This window comes from Xyrauchen texanus, chromosome 10, assembly GCF_025860055.1.
Source record: "Xyrauchen texanus isolate HMW12.3.18 chromosome 10, RBS_HiC_50CHRs, whole genome shotgun sequence".
NCBI lineage: Eukaryota > Metazoa > Chordata > Actinopteri > Cypriniformes > Catostomidae > Xyrauchen > Xyrauchen texanus.
Window position 1 is genome coordinate 7582583 of NC_068285.1, and position 17240 is coordinate 7599822.

At 35.8% G+C, this 17240-nt stretch overlaps 1 protein-coding gene across 5 annotated transcripts in view; it reads right to left on the reverse strand.

Moving 5' to 3' along the window:
• LOC127650380 (NACHT, LRR and PYD domains-containing protein 3-like) overlaps positions 1 to 17240 on the reverse strand; it is a 1539373-nt gene that overhangs the window by 1245757 nt on the left and 276376 nt on the right. The gene's annotated exons all lie outside the window — the stretch shown is intronic.

Below are 17240 nucleotides of genomic sequence, written 5' to 3' on the forward strand. Positions count from 1 at the left end.
CATATTTGTTTTTATTTGTCCTCTAGAATATTCCATTAGAAATGAATCAATGAGGTTCAATTGCAGACTGTCAGCTTTTATGACATGTTAAACACCAGCATAAAGAGAAAACATCAGAAGACTCAACAGAAGAAAACAAAGCAACATTTCAAGTCAATAGAAGAAATAACATTTCAGTGCCAAAGAAACTGAACACATACTGACAATTCAGATAAAAGAGCAAAAGTCTCAGTATCTGTTTGTTCTGCTGTGATTAATACTTAGATATCTGTTAGATGTCTTACTGTAGCTGATAGTTTGAAAGGTTTATTATTGTTGTCTTGTGAGTTTTGGTTTGTTTAGCAGCAGTTCAGTACTCACCTGTCAAGAACTGTTGATGTTCCTCTTTACTGACTAGAATATCACCTACAAAATACTTCACAATGAATTTATTGATTGTTTCAGACGATTCAGTGGAACAAAAACTGTCAAACTTTTTCTCTGTTTCGATCGTCGTGTAATTTCCTGCTCTTTTCACAAAATGGATCCTGTATTACTAGTTTCACCTGTCACCTGAGGAGGAGGAGTCTGAAAGAGACAAACAACATTTAAAGGTGCAGCAGGTGTTTCATGCTCTTAAAGGGATAGTTGAGCCAAAATTACAAATCTGTCATCATTTTCTCAGACTCATGTTGTTCTAAACCTCTTTAGCGCTGGGTGATATGTAAAAAATATTTTAATGATAATCGCATTTAAAATATTGTGATATCGGATTATATGGTGAACCCCCCTGCTGAGTGTCAGTGAATAATTTTGCTTTAAAAATTACATTAATTTATCGAAACACGAAAAACTTTAAAAAGTAATTTCTAAATTCAAATTACACTTTAAATTAAACAAAACACTAATTAAAATAGCGATATGATAAAAAGAATCTTATATATAAGCACCTCCCCAAATCCAAACATGTACCGTCTCCATTTGCCATCACGCAAGTATCACGACAGGTGAACAATGACTTATAACCTACAAGCAATCGCACTTCCTGTTGGAAAATGGTCACTAGAAAGTTTTAAGCGATCATGTGTTGGTGAACGGTGAGGTTCCTGACCCCTGCCGTAGCAGAAAACAGTACTTGAGAAAACACCAATAAATAAACTGCAAATTAATAATCATATTTCTATAAGACATTGTTGAGATCTCTTCTGAAACTCTGTTTCAAATATTATTAGAGATAATTGTCTTGTTTCCTGGGTAGGTAAATGGGAATTCTTTAAATACAAACTTCGTCAACTATCTATTTCTTACACCGTGTCCTAACTACACGCGACGCGACGACACGCGATAAAAGGTATCTTTTCCATGTTAATCACAGTTTTTGTCCTAACCAGACGCGACGGCGACACGCGAAGTTTCTAATTTAGAAACGGTTCCTATTTCTGCGACGTCGCGGCTGACAGATCCGCCCACACAGAGATCTCATTGGATGGAAGTTCTGCGTGTCATGAATATTTAATCATCAAACCTGGACGACGAGGAACTGACTGTCGAAGTTCAAAGGCATTCAATTCTCTACGATAAATCCCACAAATTCCACAAAGACATCAGGAAAAAGGATTCCGTCTGGAGAAGTATAGCTGAAGCATTGAATACACATGGTAAGTGAAGTTTAGACTTTCATCTACAGCGAATGAATGAATGAATGAAGCATTTAGCTATAGTAGGCTACTAGAGACGCATCAACCTGTGTAAAACAAATTCCGCTTTATTTTCAATGTAAAGTAGTGTGAATAGGCATGACGATTTGTGTCCCTGTATCCAGGGGTGTCATTCCAGACAATCTACTGAAATACAGGCAGGGTGGGGAGTCGCAATGACAGTATAGTATTAAAATTGTTTCATTTGAGTTTGAATATAATTTTCCTTCCATCCATAATAAAGCGACGGGATGGATATGAATTTCCCTATGAACGAGATCGAATAAACTGATTGTCATATGAAGAAATTACACTGGTTATTTTTATTACTGGTGGTACACATTTTAGTTAAAAATAGGTCACTGTGCCACAAGCGATAATGGATTTGAAAGCATATAATATAGCGTTCAAACTGAATACTATGCAAACATACAACTGTACTTCATAACAAAATTAGTCAATGAGTATATTTTGTTAATGTTTTGATTTTTAATAATGTTATTTCTTGATTTGATTATGTTCTTACCCATTTCCAATGCGAGTGTGGGCCAGCAGTGCGCTTTCACAGAGAGACTCCGCCCACACGCAGTTCTGAATGGCTGTGATTTTTGATTGACGTGTGGCGACTCACAGTCGCGTCGCGTCTAGTGTGGACAGACACACTTGCTGTCGCTGGAATTTTATCGCGTCGCGTGTAGTTAGGACACGGTGTTACAGTAAACAACTAAATAGATCTTATATTTTAGAAGAGATCTCTCATTAAAGAAATAAATGAATGTTCTAACAAATTAAGTTTGACAGAGAATGATACAGCACGATTATTATCTCTGCAATCACAATTAGATTCAATGTATATGAGAAAGGCCAGAGGGGCAAACATTAGATCAAGAGATAAATGATGGAAAAAGGGGAAAAATTCAGTTTATTTTTGTAGGCTGGAGAAAAAGCGTCAGGAAAAAACATTATTAAAACTTGAATCATTAATGGTGTCGAATGTTCTGATGCAACATTAATAGCAAAAGAAATCACCATCTTTTATCAGAACCTGTACTCGTCCTCTTCATTCATTTTAGATCCGAATTCCCTTTTTGAAGAAATTGGTGAATTTGTCCCTGAAATAGATGAACAATTGAAAATGACGTGATGCAGAGTTCACAACTGAAGAGCTTGATTCTGCGGTCATGTGATTGTCATCAGATAAATCACCTGGTCCAGATGGTTTTATGTCACATTTGTATCGTCATTTTTGGGGTTTATTAAGGGAATTTCTTTTTGCAACTTTTCAGGAAATATCTAATAATTCGGTTCTATCTCAATGAGACAAGATTAATCACACTTATTCCCAAACCGGGGAAGGACCCTAGACTGTTGGACAATTTACGATCTATTACTTTGTTAAATAATGACTATAAACTATGAACCCATATATTTAACAATCACTTGAGACTTGGTTTATCTAAAGTTATTGGGGAGACACAAACTGGATTTATTAGAGGCCGATCTATACATAATAATATTCCACTGGTTTTAGACTTGCTAGAGTTTAACAAAGAAACAGAAGATGGAGTTATTTTATTTGTAGATTTCTATAAAGCGTTTGATATGTTGGATCATTCTTTTATTCTTAAATGTTTACAAATGTACGGGTTTGATGAACATGTTGGTAAGATTATTCAGTTGTTCTACACAGATATCAATAGCTCAGATGCCTTACAGGCACTTCACCTAGATTTGACATGAAAAGAGGGGTTAAACAAGACTGCCCCATCTCAGCTCATTATTTATTATGGCTACAGAGATGTTGGCCATCCTTATAAAAAACTCAAATATCGAAAGACTAAATGTGTTTGGACATCAAATTATGACTAGACAATTGGCGGACGACACAACTTTATTTTTAAAAGCTCTTGATCAGATTCACAAAGCAATTGAAATAATTCATAATTTTTTCCAAATTTTCAGGTTTAAAACTTAATATTGATAAAAGTGAAATTATCACAATACATGAATGCTCCTTTGAAGCAATATTTAATATCCCAATCAAATCCAATGTGAAATATTTATGCACATTTCCAAGGATGAAGCTGTTAAGGAGAAACAAAACATCTGGAATAGAAGGAATGAATGCAAATTTAGACTCGATGTATGGATGCAAATGGATTTATCTATTTTTGGAAGGATTTATTGAACTAAAATGGAGAGTCCTGCCAGGTGTATTTACCTGCATCTTGCCTCTCTATTTCCAATAGAGCTATTAAGACTATTAATCAAATGAATGTTCATTTTAATGGAAAAAGCGTGTACATTACATTAAGAGAGCACAACTTACTCAAGATTACGAGAATGGTGGATTACAAGCCTTTGATTTTCAGTGTATAAATGGCATGTTGAAGATTAAATGGTTAAAATGTGAATAACTAATGAAAATAGTTTTTGGTTTAGCATTCCCAAAGGTATGTTTAGGAGATTGTGTGGAATTGATTTCTTATTAAAATGTGACTTTGTTATTTCAAAACATCCAGTCAATTTATCTTCTTTTCACCAACAGATTTTGCTATTCTGGAAGTTATTATATAATCACAACTTTACCCCACATTGGACCCCCATTGGGAATAACAGATTTGTTTTATCCAGATATAAGTCTCTATGTATTATTGATTGGCTCGAAAAGGGTTTCTGGTCTGTAGTTCACTTAATGGATGAGGATGGGAATCTGTTAACTTTTAAAGATGTTTGTACTAAATACAACCTATATTGTGAGCATAAGCAATCTGAACGTATTATAAATGCCATTCCAAAAATGTCCTTCACTTAGTACAAAACCCTTTTGTTCACTCGCTAGATGTCTTATGTGAACTCCCATCCTTCTCTTTGATGGTAACGACCTCATGACAACACTTCCCAAAAAACATATTCCTTCTTCCTTTAATTCTAAATTATATCCTACACTTTTATATCGTCATGATATATTACAAGTCCAGTATATTCGTGTTCCAGTGACTCCTAAAGCGAAGGAAACTCACTTAAAAATATTTAATGGTATTTATCCTTCAAGTTAACTTTTAAGACTTCGATTTAACTTTGACTACAATACTTGTACTTTTTGTCAAATGGACATAGAGACAACTGATCACCTCTTCTTTTATTGTATGCATTCAAATATTTTCTGGGGAAATATGTCCTATTGGTTGGAGACAGAAATTCAATCCCTGCCGACCTTCTCTAGGCCTGTTGTATTTGGAGTGTTATTGGATGACAAAAACATTGAATTCTTTATTAACATAATTTTGATTCTGGGTAAATTCTTTATACATAAATGTAAATGTATAAAGAAAAAACGTATTTCTGTATTTAAAAGTGATTTATTTTGTTTATTTTTGTAACTATTTTCCATCACTGAAATGTATGAAGACTAAACAAGCCTGCAAACTCCTTAAGATGAGAAAAGACTTTGGTTTATTGGAAGATGAATGAAGAGACTCCGCTCTACTTTTTTTGTAATTTTTTTTTAATTATTATTATTTCTTTTATTATTGTATCTGTGTGCTCTGTTGTTTATTTCATTGTTTTCATTTATGAATATAATGCCATTGTAGATGTACATTTTGTTTATGTTCACGTGATTGATTTCGTCTGTCAGTTTTCTTTCGATGAGTTTAAGGATAACAAGTTGAAATTTTGATGCATGGCTAAACCATGAATGACAGCTTGTGTATTGACTTCAGTTCACATTAATTGTAAAATGTATGAATCTTGTACAGAACATAATACTTTTTGCGCCCTGTCCTCTTCTATTGAATGACGTTGGTTTTGTGTCTCTATGTCCTTTAACAAAAACATTTCACATACCAAGATATTACAAAAAAATAAATAATAATAACTGTTGCACTTTCTCCACGGTCCCTTACTAACCACTATGACACGAGGAACTTTTCCCGGGGTTATTCACATTGTGATGGAAGCTCATAATATCGAGTGAAAATAATGAAAATAAGCATGAAGAATATTATTAGCTTTCCATGTTTTACAGTCATACTATTTTGGAAAATATTTTCTAAGCCATTTAAGAGTTATCGCTGAATGTGTCTTGAATATCAAAAACAAAACTGTTGGGATCATGTCATAGAACAATTTCTTCAGAGACATGTTTATATTTGTTTACTGTTAATACTTTAGGATATTTCCAAACCCTTCCCATCATGGGGAGCAAAACATGTTTAGCCAAAATCCTTTCCAAGTTTTAACACCAGCAGATATTGTAAAGTACTGAAGGTTTTTTGGTAAGTGCTTGTGAGTTGAAGAGATCAGATGAAGATACTAATTGTGCATTTCAATCAAAATGATCATCAGTCGTGCATTCATAAGGTCAGGAATCCACTCTTTTGTGCAAGACTTAAAATACCAGTTACAAATAACTAAAGTGTTACATTTACTTACTGTATGTACTTTGTATCTGCTATTGACACAACAGTTTCCGTACTGGCAGCTTAATTTACCCTTGGGACCTTCAGTACACTTGGGGATATCACTCTTGTCCCCTAAATAGTCCCCCATGTGGCAAGCGCTGAAGAACTTAAAAACACTATTATTCCTCAAGCTAATATTGGTGGAGGATTTAACATTGATGTTTACATTATAACACAATTATTAAAAGTTTCTTGCACTACAGATCTCCTGTGATGCCTGTGGAAGGTGGTTCCACCATATGTGTGTAAGAAGACCAAAGATAAAGACATTTCTGTGTGCAGCAATCTCAGTGAGACATCATGAAGGAACTAACAGACCAAAAATGATCAAGTTGAATGTTTTTTACATACTTGTAATTATGAGATTGATGTTGTTTGTTTGTCCATATATATATATATTATTTGTAATTCCCACATTCATTATTGATGTAATACTTGTGTGAGCTTTCTCTCTTATTGAACACAGGGGGAACAGTATCTGACAGTCACATCTTCAGCTGACAGGACGTGTTCCCCTGCTATAATGGGGGTTTAAGGCAAAGATAAAACCTAAAAACTTGTATTATGTTATTTTATTATCTACAATTTGTTTTGAGCTTTTCTCAGTAAATTGTGGTGAAAGTACTTGTTGGGACAGAAAACCATCAGATTTAGTTTATTCAGCTGAACTAAAGTGGACAGTGAAGCACTCTTGTGGCCAAATCACGAAATTGCATTTAAAAAAAAAGCTTGTCTAAGGGGAAAAAGAGAGATATAAATAACGAATGTGGTATTTCTGTTTAGGACCGAATAGTGCTGAAGTTTGTTGTGGAGGTCAAATTCAGTTTTGAGATTTTGTCAATTTCTTTAACAATAAGTTTAGATTTGTAATTGGATATTTTATTTTCATGAATAAGTTTCAGAGTGAGAATATTCAGAGGGTTTGATACAGCAGGTTTTGTTGGAGACACTGAAAAAATAATGTGCTGGATTTGCTTAAAAATATTGTGCATCATTTCTGCATCCCACTTTTTAAACAAATTCCACTAGAAATTTGAAGCAACTTCACCTAAAATAAATGAAGCTGCTATGACCAAATGAATGAGCTTCCATTCAAAAATGTGTCTTAAAATACTGTGAAACACCAGCTAATATATTGAAGGTTTTTAACCCTAATAGTCTCTGTTTACTCAACTCTACATTTTAAGCTCATTTAACTCAATTTTAAGTGCTATTAGCAGCTTCAGATTTTAGGTTCTGTTCATTTACTTTCAATGAACTTTAAAATAAAATGACCTGAAGAAATAACAGACAACTGCTGAATGTCGAAGGTTTTTATTGTTGTTTACATATTTACAATCTCACAGAGATATTCATGCTCTCCTAGAACCAAAATACATTCTCAAACACAAAAAATAGAAACAAAATCATGACAATAAACAAAAACATTAAAACAAGTGGACTATGCAATGACTTAAATCATTTCAGTAAATCTAATTCAACAATTTAAAATGCATTTTAACAGACTGCAGAAATATAAAACTCTCTGAAATAATACTGCAACAAAAACAGCAGAAACAGTTTGTATTTATAAATGAAACTATTCAATCAAAAGATCTTTTATACTTGGCCAGACATTGCCATTATCAAGATCAACACCAAACAGGAATGAGTATACTGGCACAGAGCTTAAATCCATCACCTGTCTCCTTGTATCTGGATGCAACAGGAAGTGTTATCTCAAAGATCCCAAAACACAAAAGGAGAATCCTTTATTATGCTCTCACCTTACCTGGAAAAGGAAAAGATGCCCCCCATTGCCAGTTAGGGAAATGATTTCGACTGAGCATTCAATCCCGCCAATAACATTCTGTCTTCTGCAGTTTTTGCTCAAACTGTCCACATACTCCACTTTACAAACACACCGTGTAGAGACTGACTACAGTTGTGCAATAATGCAAGCGGTACTACTGTCTTTAAATAAGGAATCAATGCTCGAAACCTTGAAAGTGTTCCTGTGATCTGCCACAAACAATAAAAGTGGGCAGAAATCAAGTCAAGACGGTTTTGCATCTGTGTGCTGCGCATGTAATCAAAGCTGTCACTTCAGCATTGCAAAAAAGGACAACCGATAAAGGCCTGAAACCATTTGCAGCATTCGTCTTTGCCAGGTTGCAAAACACGGTGTCTCTTGACGATGCCCTGCAAATGTTCAGGCCCTTTTGCATTGTGCTGCTTGTTAGGATGTTACTGAAAATGTGTCCAGCAGTGTCACGTTCTTACAGGAGGTCATCAATCAAGAACCCATTCTTCAAGACACTACAGAAGAGGCAGCAGATGCCTAGCTGACATTTCCACGTTAAAAAATAAAGACAAAATAACACCAACCAAGTGCAGAGACACAGCCAGTGCAAGAAACGGTGGAGAAGGAGGGGTTGCAGGAGAGGAATTTAAGAACTGTGACATTCATCATATTTGTGATTGTTTATATGAATCTTATTTAGTGCCGTAGCATACATGTTTGTTCATGGAAATAAAAAGAGGCTGTGAGGGATATAGTCCATTTAAATGGTTGTACTATTGTTCAAATTGGAGTTGATGGTTTATAAATACTTTCTAAACAGCAGTTGTGAAAATGAAATGCAATCTAATCTTTACAAATGTGTATACAGCCGGTGAAGAGACTGTTATTCTCTACCTCACTGCCTCGTTTTCATTGTGCTCAAAAATCAAATATGGTTCTCCTCTGAATAAGGTCCAACAAATATATTTACAGGTTGCAACACTGTGGCGATGTGAAGAGAATGAGCAGGTTGTGGCACAAATAAAAGCTCAGCCTTACAAGTTCACTCTTGTTTTGAGGCACGCAGACTTCCTGACTCTACGACCCCATGAGTTGTTCAATGGTGAAGTGAAGATTTTGATAATAAACTTGAGCTCACAGCCTCCACATGTGCATACAGTATACAGAGCCGTGCATACAATTCCAACCATTCATGCACTTATTTATTATTAGTTTTAATTGAATGTTTTTAATGACGTACAACAGATGATGTTGGTTGTAATGCATGTAATTACTGTTATGAATGAGACCAAGCATAAATAAAAAGTATATGAGGCACGCAATGGTACTATAAAGAAATAATAATAATAATAATAATAATACAAGGACATTAAGATCAGAACAGTATCTTGATTATGCATCTTCTAATTGTGTTATTCATATTCTTTAGGTTATGGAGAGTTACATTCGTGCTATCCTAAATAAACACGACAAGCCTGTGAGACTGTACAGCTAAATCACTACACCACCGGAGTCATTCTGTGACAAAGAGAACAAGTCGCTCGACAAGGTTTGAAGGACGGAAGTATCCTATATGGAGATAGGCATGTGTTACACCTTTAAAACAACAAATGCAACTATGTATAAAAATGTACAAAAGTGCAATTTTAATAGTGAAAAACGTAATCATGCTCGTTTATGACACTGTACAGGTTCATTTTGACACGTTTGATGGAGCCATTTCATTTGTGAATATAAGAAACAATCACTGGATGTTTGTGGTAAGTGAAGGGATTTCTTCATGTCCTTATAGGCCCTGCCTAAATTTAGTAGATCATAAATACTTCAGTGACAGTTCTCGTCGCTAAACTTTTAAATCCCACTTCAGTTCCTCTCAAACACCTGCAATTCCGAACACAAACATTCGGGGACCAAATGTGGTTTTGATGTAATGACGCCCCAGGGCCGGATTAAGGTCCACCTGGTGTGACGTCACCAGCGAATGGATAATTCGTTGTGCTCGGTTTCTGTTCACAGTCCTGAATCGAGCATTTGCAGCATTTTCCAATCTTTACCTCCGTTACTTGCGTTACCTCTGAAGAACTAACTTGGATTAAACACTGTAAAATAAATCTGGCAGCTGTGATTGACAGAATAATTATGTTAAAATACAGTTCAAATGTAGTAAACCACTTTACAGAACAACCTGCAGATTTCACAGTTTAAAATGGTTGTAATTTACACGCTGGCACTGTAAAAAAAACAAAATAATCTTCTGAAAGTGTAAAAATCTGTTGTTTACTTTATAAGGTATTTGTTAATCACATAGTAACTACAGAAGGGCACAAAACTACTGTATTGTCTTTTAAAATAAATTAAAACCTTTTACTGTATATTTTACAGTTAATATTTGTTAATCAATGAACATTTTATTTCTGTAGCATGTTTACAGTATTTTACTGTTACTGTCATTTTTTACAGTGTGCAATGAACTCAAATTGTTGATAAAGTGATAGTTCACCCCAAACTGAACAATCTCTCATCATTTACTCACCAATGTCAAAGAAAGAAAGTGAAACACCTCTGGGACGGCACGAGGGAGTCAATTATAAGAGCAGTTTCATTTTTGGGTGAAATATCCCTTTAAACTTTTATGGAATAATAAAATAATGATGATAAACTGTGGAAACAGACATGATTGTACAATTGTAACAATGTGATTTGATATTGTTCATTGTGTTTTGTCAGTATCTTCATGTTCCTTCTGAACACATGTTTGTTGTGGATCCTGCAGTTGCTGAATCTGACATGGAGAGTCTCAGAACTGCATCCCAAAAATTAGCCTTTATTACATGACACACAAACACACAATAAATCCTTCTAAAAACATGATCACTTGTAAAGTTACATTTTCTTTCGGACATTTTGTGTGTAAATGGTTTTGAAACACAGACAATACTTCAGAATGCGGCTGAAGCGACTCGGAAAGGAAGAGTGGGTGAACATTCAGTGGAGGTCTGCTCATATTTCACACACAGTCCAAGAAGATGCAACGAGTTGTGGGATGTTTGTCTTACAGGTCATCTTTAATGAAAAGATGAAGCTTTCAAAACTGTGATGAAATCTGATCAACTGCTCACTTTAGACATTGTTCTCACTGATATAAAGTCTCTAATGGACATGAATGAACCATCTGTATCTTTTATAAGCTCTGCTGCTGTAACAAACGTTAAATAAACTGTGAACAGTTTCCTGAGATTCCACAGACATTCAACATCATCTAAAGAGCAAATCAAAGAACAGAGAAGGGAGATGGCAGAGGACACTGCATCAGGTTAACTGCTCAAAAATCAATGAAACATTTTGTGTCATAGCATTTAAATCAGTTAATGTGAGCTAAACATTTGTGTTCATTATTCTATAAAAATGTCCATTTTACAATCAAAAGAAGACGACTGCTCTATCTGTGCTTTGAGAGACCTCCCTAAAGGGACAAGCACAGACATCATTGACGGGGTTTTGCTCATGTCGTCTTTAGCATACATTATTTTTGCCATTTTTGCTGAATTAGAAGAGACCATGTCTGATATATATGAATAGAGTGGCATGTCCTGACATATACACAGGGGGAAACGTGTGTTAAAACAGCACATGGTAACCAGGGCCTTGTTTCCCGTGAGCCTCATATAAGCCCAAGTAAAATATCAAACTGTTATTACTTTGCCATACTTTATACAATATACTTTAAACATGACATCGTCTTACACAAGACAGTATTTTAAATGTGTTTCCTGCAAACACTGTAAAAGTTTACATGTTCAGTTCACTTCAAAATGAAGGAAACCGATTGCATTATTTCTGCAAAGCAAACTTACTAAAATGAAGTTATATTAACGTTCCTATTTAAGTAATGTCAACTTATTATTAAACTTAATAGTACATTTCTAGTTAACTTTACTTGCTTGTTTTTTATTAATTACTATAAATGAATTAGTAACCGTACAAATGATTTATTAGTAAGATTACTCTATTAAGTCAATGAACTTCAAATTAATACAATTCATTCACTTTACTTCTGAAATAGCACTAATCTCAACATGAGTTTACTGTGTCACTTTAAGTTGTGTACACTTAAAATACTACAATCGGTGTCCACATTCTCTTTAAGTAAACTCAACATCATTTATCTAGTTCAAATAACACACTTAACTGTTTATTTGTGTAATAAACAGCTGAAACTCTTTAAGAACAACACAATAAAAACTATTCCTTTAAAACAATCTGTTCTCAAGACTTCAGCCTCTTGCCGCACTCTGCTGCATGACAACATCATATCTGGACCATAAACACGGTATAGAGCATTTGCAGAACAGACACTGTGCAAACTCAAAAAAACCATTTAAAAAACAATAAAAGAAAAAGAGCCTTTAAACTGTAAAAAATGTCTACTAATTTAATTACTAATTTAAATAGTAAAATACTGTAAAAATGCTAGAGAAATAAAAAGTTAATTGATTATAAAATATTAACTGTAAAATATACAGTCAAATGTTTTAATATATTTTAAAAGACAATACAGTAGTTTTTACAATAAAATTATGTAAAAATGTAATTATTTAAATGTAAAAAGATTTTCCTGTATAATTAATGGTAAAAAGAACGAGAGTACATGTAATTTTTTACAGTAAATTATTCTCTTATTGTCCCTGTAATAAGCGCTTTGGATAAAACAACAGAAGCTTTTGCAATATTGAATTTCAGTCAATCACTTCAATTGAAAAGAAAGATGCAATGAAAGAAAATGGTGACTGAGAATGTCAGTCTCTAATGTTCTGCCGTATATTTCCTTTTGTGTTTCACAGAATAAAAATGTGTAATGTTCAGAACAACATGAGGGTGTGTGTATGATGACAGCATTAGACTTTTATCAATGAGTGAACTCTTAAAATCTGTCAAATTTACACCAACTTTAAATGATCCTGTAATTAGTTATTATAAATCCCTTTATGAATGCAAAAGTGTGAAGCTGTTTTTTCTATAATTGTGTAAGGCAGGGTGCCAATGTGTTTGCATTCAAAGGCAAAGAGCAAATGTATGATCTTTGAGAAAATCAACAAATTAACTTTCTCGCAATTAGCAACTCTTCCTGAGGCACCCCACTGAGCGAAGACTGCAAATTCACACCTCATTGTTGCCCTTCCACATCTGTCCCATTCTCTCCTCTCTCCCCCTCATCCATTCCCCTTCAGCTCAGAATCACCTAAGATCTGTATGTAACAAAAGTCTATATCGGATGTATACAAATAATGTAACTAGTGGAACATGTTTGGTATCATTTAAAATGTCTCAGTGCGTCTGGTATAGTGCTCTTATTCCCAGGTTTGTAAACTTAATGACAACAAAGTTATAAGGTCTTTGCCAAATGCTTTATAATTCTGGAGGTCTGTCCCCATCCCTGCTTGTATGTTAATGAGGTATGTCCCCAGGACTTCCAAACCTAACCACTCCCAAAATTCCCTTTGTTCATGGTTTGGGTATTTAAGGAGAGTTCATGGTTCTCTGTAGTCAGACGATCCCACACAGTTTACTGTGTGTAATTTATATCAGGTGATTGCAATTCGACTTTCTTAGGTTTTGATAAAATGTCTAACTTTGACTTATCACTGTCTAATTGGAATTGATGAATTGATTATGCTACCTGGTCAATAAATTGTCAACATTTGATTTTATTCTGACTGACTCTTACATTGTGTTTCCCAAACAGATTAAACGATTCGTATGTTACCGCAAGTCTGCGTCAGATTAGTGACGACTAATATTTGGCATCGATTCAAGTGTACTTGGTTTGCAAAGACAAAAAGGGAATTTCCGTTTAGAACAGCAAACGCTGCTTGACCAATCTAAATTCGGGTGTGTCTTACCTCTGTTTTAATTTGATGTTTCTCCAGATAAGTATACGTGGGAAACCACGCATGGCCAATCCAAAGCTATTACAAGAGAAGTTATGTTGGTCAACTTGCATCTGTAATAGTGGCTGTGACCTCTACTGAAGAAAACGTTAAGTTACATTCAAGTGTATGCAATTCCATGGGGGCTATACTGAAGTATCTTTGATTGTGTATACGTGAACGTGACCGATCTCAGGTATATAGCAATTACCTCTGTTTGATGATCCAATACTGGCCGCTTGTGATCGTGAGACCCGCGGTGTAGAGAAAACACGCGAGGACCTCAAAGCGACATAGTTTCTTAATCTGAACGGGTAAAATATAATTAAAGGAGTTAAAAGAATAATCAAACGTTCGCTCACTTTTAATGATGCTCAGATATCATTAAAACCCTTTTTCATTTATGGAGTCAGATGAAATAACGAGGTAATACATAAGAGAAAATGTATTTCATTTAATATTGTTGTGTTGTGTAACAAGAAAGACTGTAACGCGCAGAGACTTTCACCCGTATTATTGGAGACCGCCATTGGACCGATAAACGTGCTTACAAAGTGGTGACAGCCCTTCTGTGATCTCGCAACCAGACGAGCAACGTCTTTCCAGCGCGACATTCAACTCGATCCCTGCCCGGGACATGAGGTTTGATCTTCTCACCTATCTCCAGCTGCTGTGGTAAGTCAATCTTTATTTGCCTTTTAGAAGAGGGGAAGATTGTTTGCACCTCACATCTGTTTAGACCGGAACCGAAAAATCCGGTGGGCGTAAGAATTAGACGGAAAACATGTCTTTCCTGGGACAGCACAGCAGCATTGTAGGTGAGGAAATTATGGAGATTCTAAGCGTGCAATTAAAAAACCTCCTTGTTCGGTTAAGCGACAAGGGACTAAAATTAAATTGGAGCAACAACGAAATAATATCCTGGTATTCTGCTGAGGGTGCGAAATTGAAATCAAAATCAAAATACAATAACTTTCCCGCTGCAATTGTTTATTTGCTTCGTCGTAACGACCTCGAGACCATAACCGAGAACGAACGAACAATAGCAAATATCAAAGAAATCGAAAGATTGCGATCTGACGAATTACAAAAGTTAAGAACACAAGTTGAAGCCTTCGCATACGAGCAACAGGGGTGGGCTAGACAACGCGAAGAAATGGATCAAATTCAAAGAAAACTTAAAAGCGGCAGGAATTACATATCTGCTCTCGAAGATTGCTGCGATGAATCCGGGTTTCCAGTAGCTGCAGTTAAACGAGCAGCACTGGATAAAACCTTTGAGCTAGAGACTCAAAATGATGACGATGCCGCGTTAGGAGACAGGCCACAGAGAGAAACTTCGTAACCGAGCTCTTGTGAACCTGTGGCCTGAAGAACCAAACCTCGCGAAGCCCAATTAAGACTCGAACAAAATCGAATGACTTGCCAAGTAAATCAGTTAAAGTCGCTGTGCTTAAAACCATGATGAACGCGGATGATGAAATCACAAAAATCAGCCGCCCGTTAACATGCGAAGAATGCTCTAGACATAGGCCCTACAGGTCGTAGGAATTATGCAGAGAAAAGGGCCGTTTCAACCCTACTGGGAAGCATTGATGTTACAGGCCACGGTGTACAAATGAGAAATTAGAGATACGGCAAATAGCTCTTCTCACTATCCCTGAGGAGCTCAGACCGAAACTAACCACAGAGATGAAATCTGGCCACATTATGAACCGAGACAATAAGGAAACCGACGAGATTATCTACGAGCGTCTAAAACAGGCATTATTAGACATGAGGGGGCTGACACATGCAGATTGGAGAAAAATATTCGAAATCAAACAAGCGAGTAATGAGTCATTTGAAACGTACGCAGAACGGTTATGGGTAACATACAGAGAACACTCAGGCCTAGAAAATGCAAACCGTGACCATGACGCATTACTACAACTTGCTAAGAACAATGCCGGCATCCCAGTTCAAACGGCTTTATCCAATGGTGTCGACCCGTCCGAAAACACGTTCAGATCAATAGTAGACTGGGGTTCAAGAATAGAAAGCAGGTGGAGATCAAAACCCGTAGTGTTTCGTCCACAAAATGGTTAACAGAAGGGAACGGCCCAGATAAATTTAACCAAAGATCTCAAAGCAAAATGCAATGCCATTATTGCAAAAAGTTTAACCATCTCATAAGAGATTGCCAAAAAAAGAGAAAGAGATTTGAGAAAACAAGCAAAACATTGCCAAAAAACGCCCTATAGCAACCTGTTGAAACTATTCACAAATTTCATCACTGAGTTTAAAAAACAAAACTGCCAAAAGGGCGTGGCCCACAACGCAAACGGAATAACGGAAAATACCATCACCAATAGGGATATGTGGCCTCCATCCCCATAGGGAGATGAATGGCAGCCTGACGGGCTGATTGTTCCTGCTGTGAGTGCGGTTCAGACTATTCCTATTAACTTAAAACAGTACCAACAAGAACTGTGGAGTTCTGATGGAGAGCTGACACCGCACCAGCAGCAGGACCAACTAGTCATGGTCATTGAAAGCATGATTTTAAGAGACGATAAATACATCGTTCCAGAAACCAGTGATAAAATCAGTTTAATTTATACTATTTTTATATAATATAGTTGTATTATAATCACATTATAATATGCATTATATTATAATGGCCACGCATGGCCACAGAAGGGGAAAGGTTGTGCATGGCATTGCAGATGTATATTAGACATGTATATTTGTAGTGACACTGCCAACCGAACAACCTTACCGGCCCTGAAAATTCTTGTGATTTGAATTTCATTGGTTCTCTTATCAGTGCCAAGAGGGAGGGGTATACGGTCGTTGTTTGCTGTGCACCAATGCTGTAAAAACAGAGGCACATGATAATGAACCAAATTATCTCTTGCTGAGAAGCACCAATTTAATTTAAAATCTGATCAGGGGAACCATTCCAATGGATAGACAATGAAAAAAATGTGTATGTAAAATGCTAAACATCAGGCAAAAATGTCATAACCCTGACAGACCACAGAGATCATAAAACGTGTGAATAGCACCCTTAAAAAATGCTAAGCAGAAAGCACATCACCAAGATGTGAACGGATTCTTTGGCCACAGAGCTGTGTTGGGAGCAATAAAAATAAAAACAAAGCTCATAAAGTTCCCCAGCAGAACTGGGGACTATATTGATCACAACAGCAGACCGTGCCGACTCAACTGTGAGAACAGCTTAAGGTGCTTCACACTTCAAAATGCACTAAAATATCAGCAGTAATTCAGATCTCACCAAAGATGCTCAGTCTAATTTGATCCCTGAAATAAAATTTGCAGAGAGACTAAAACTGTCTGTAACAGTTTGGCTTTGACCATCAGAGGAAAATAAAGTACCATGTGG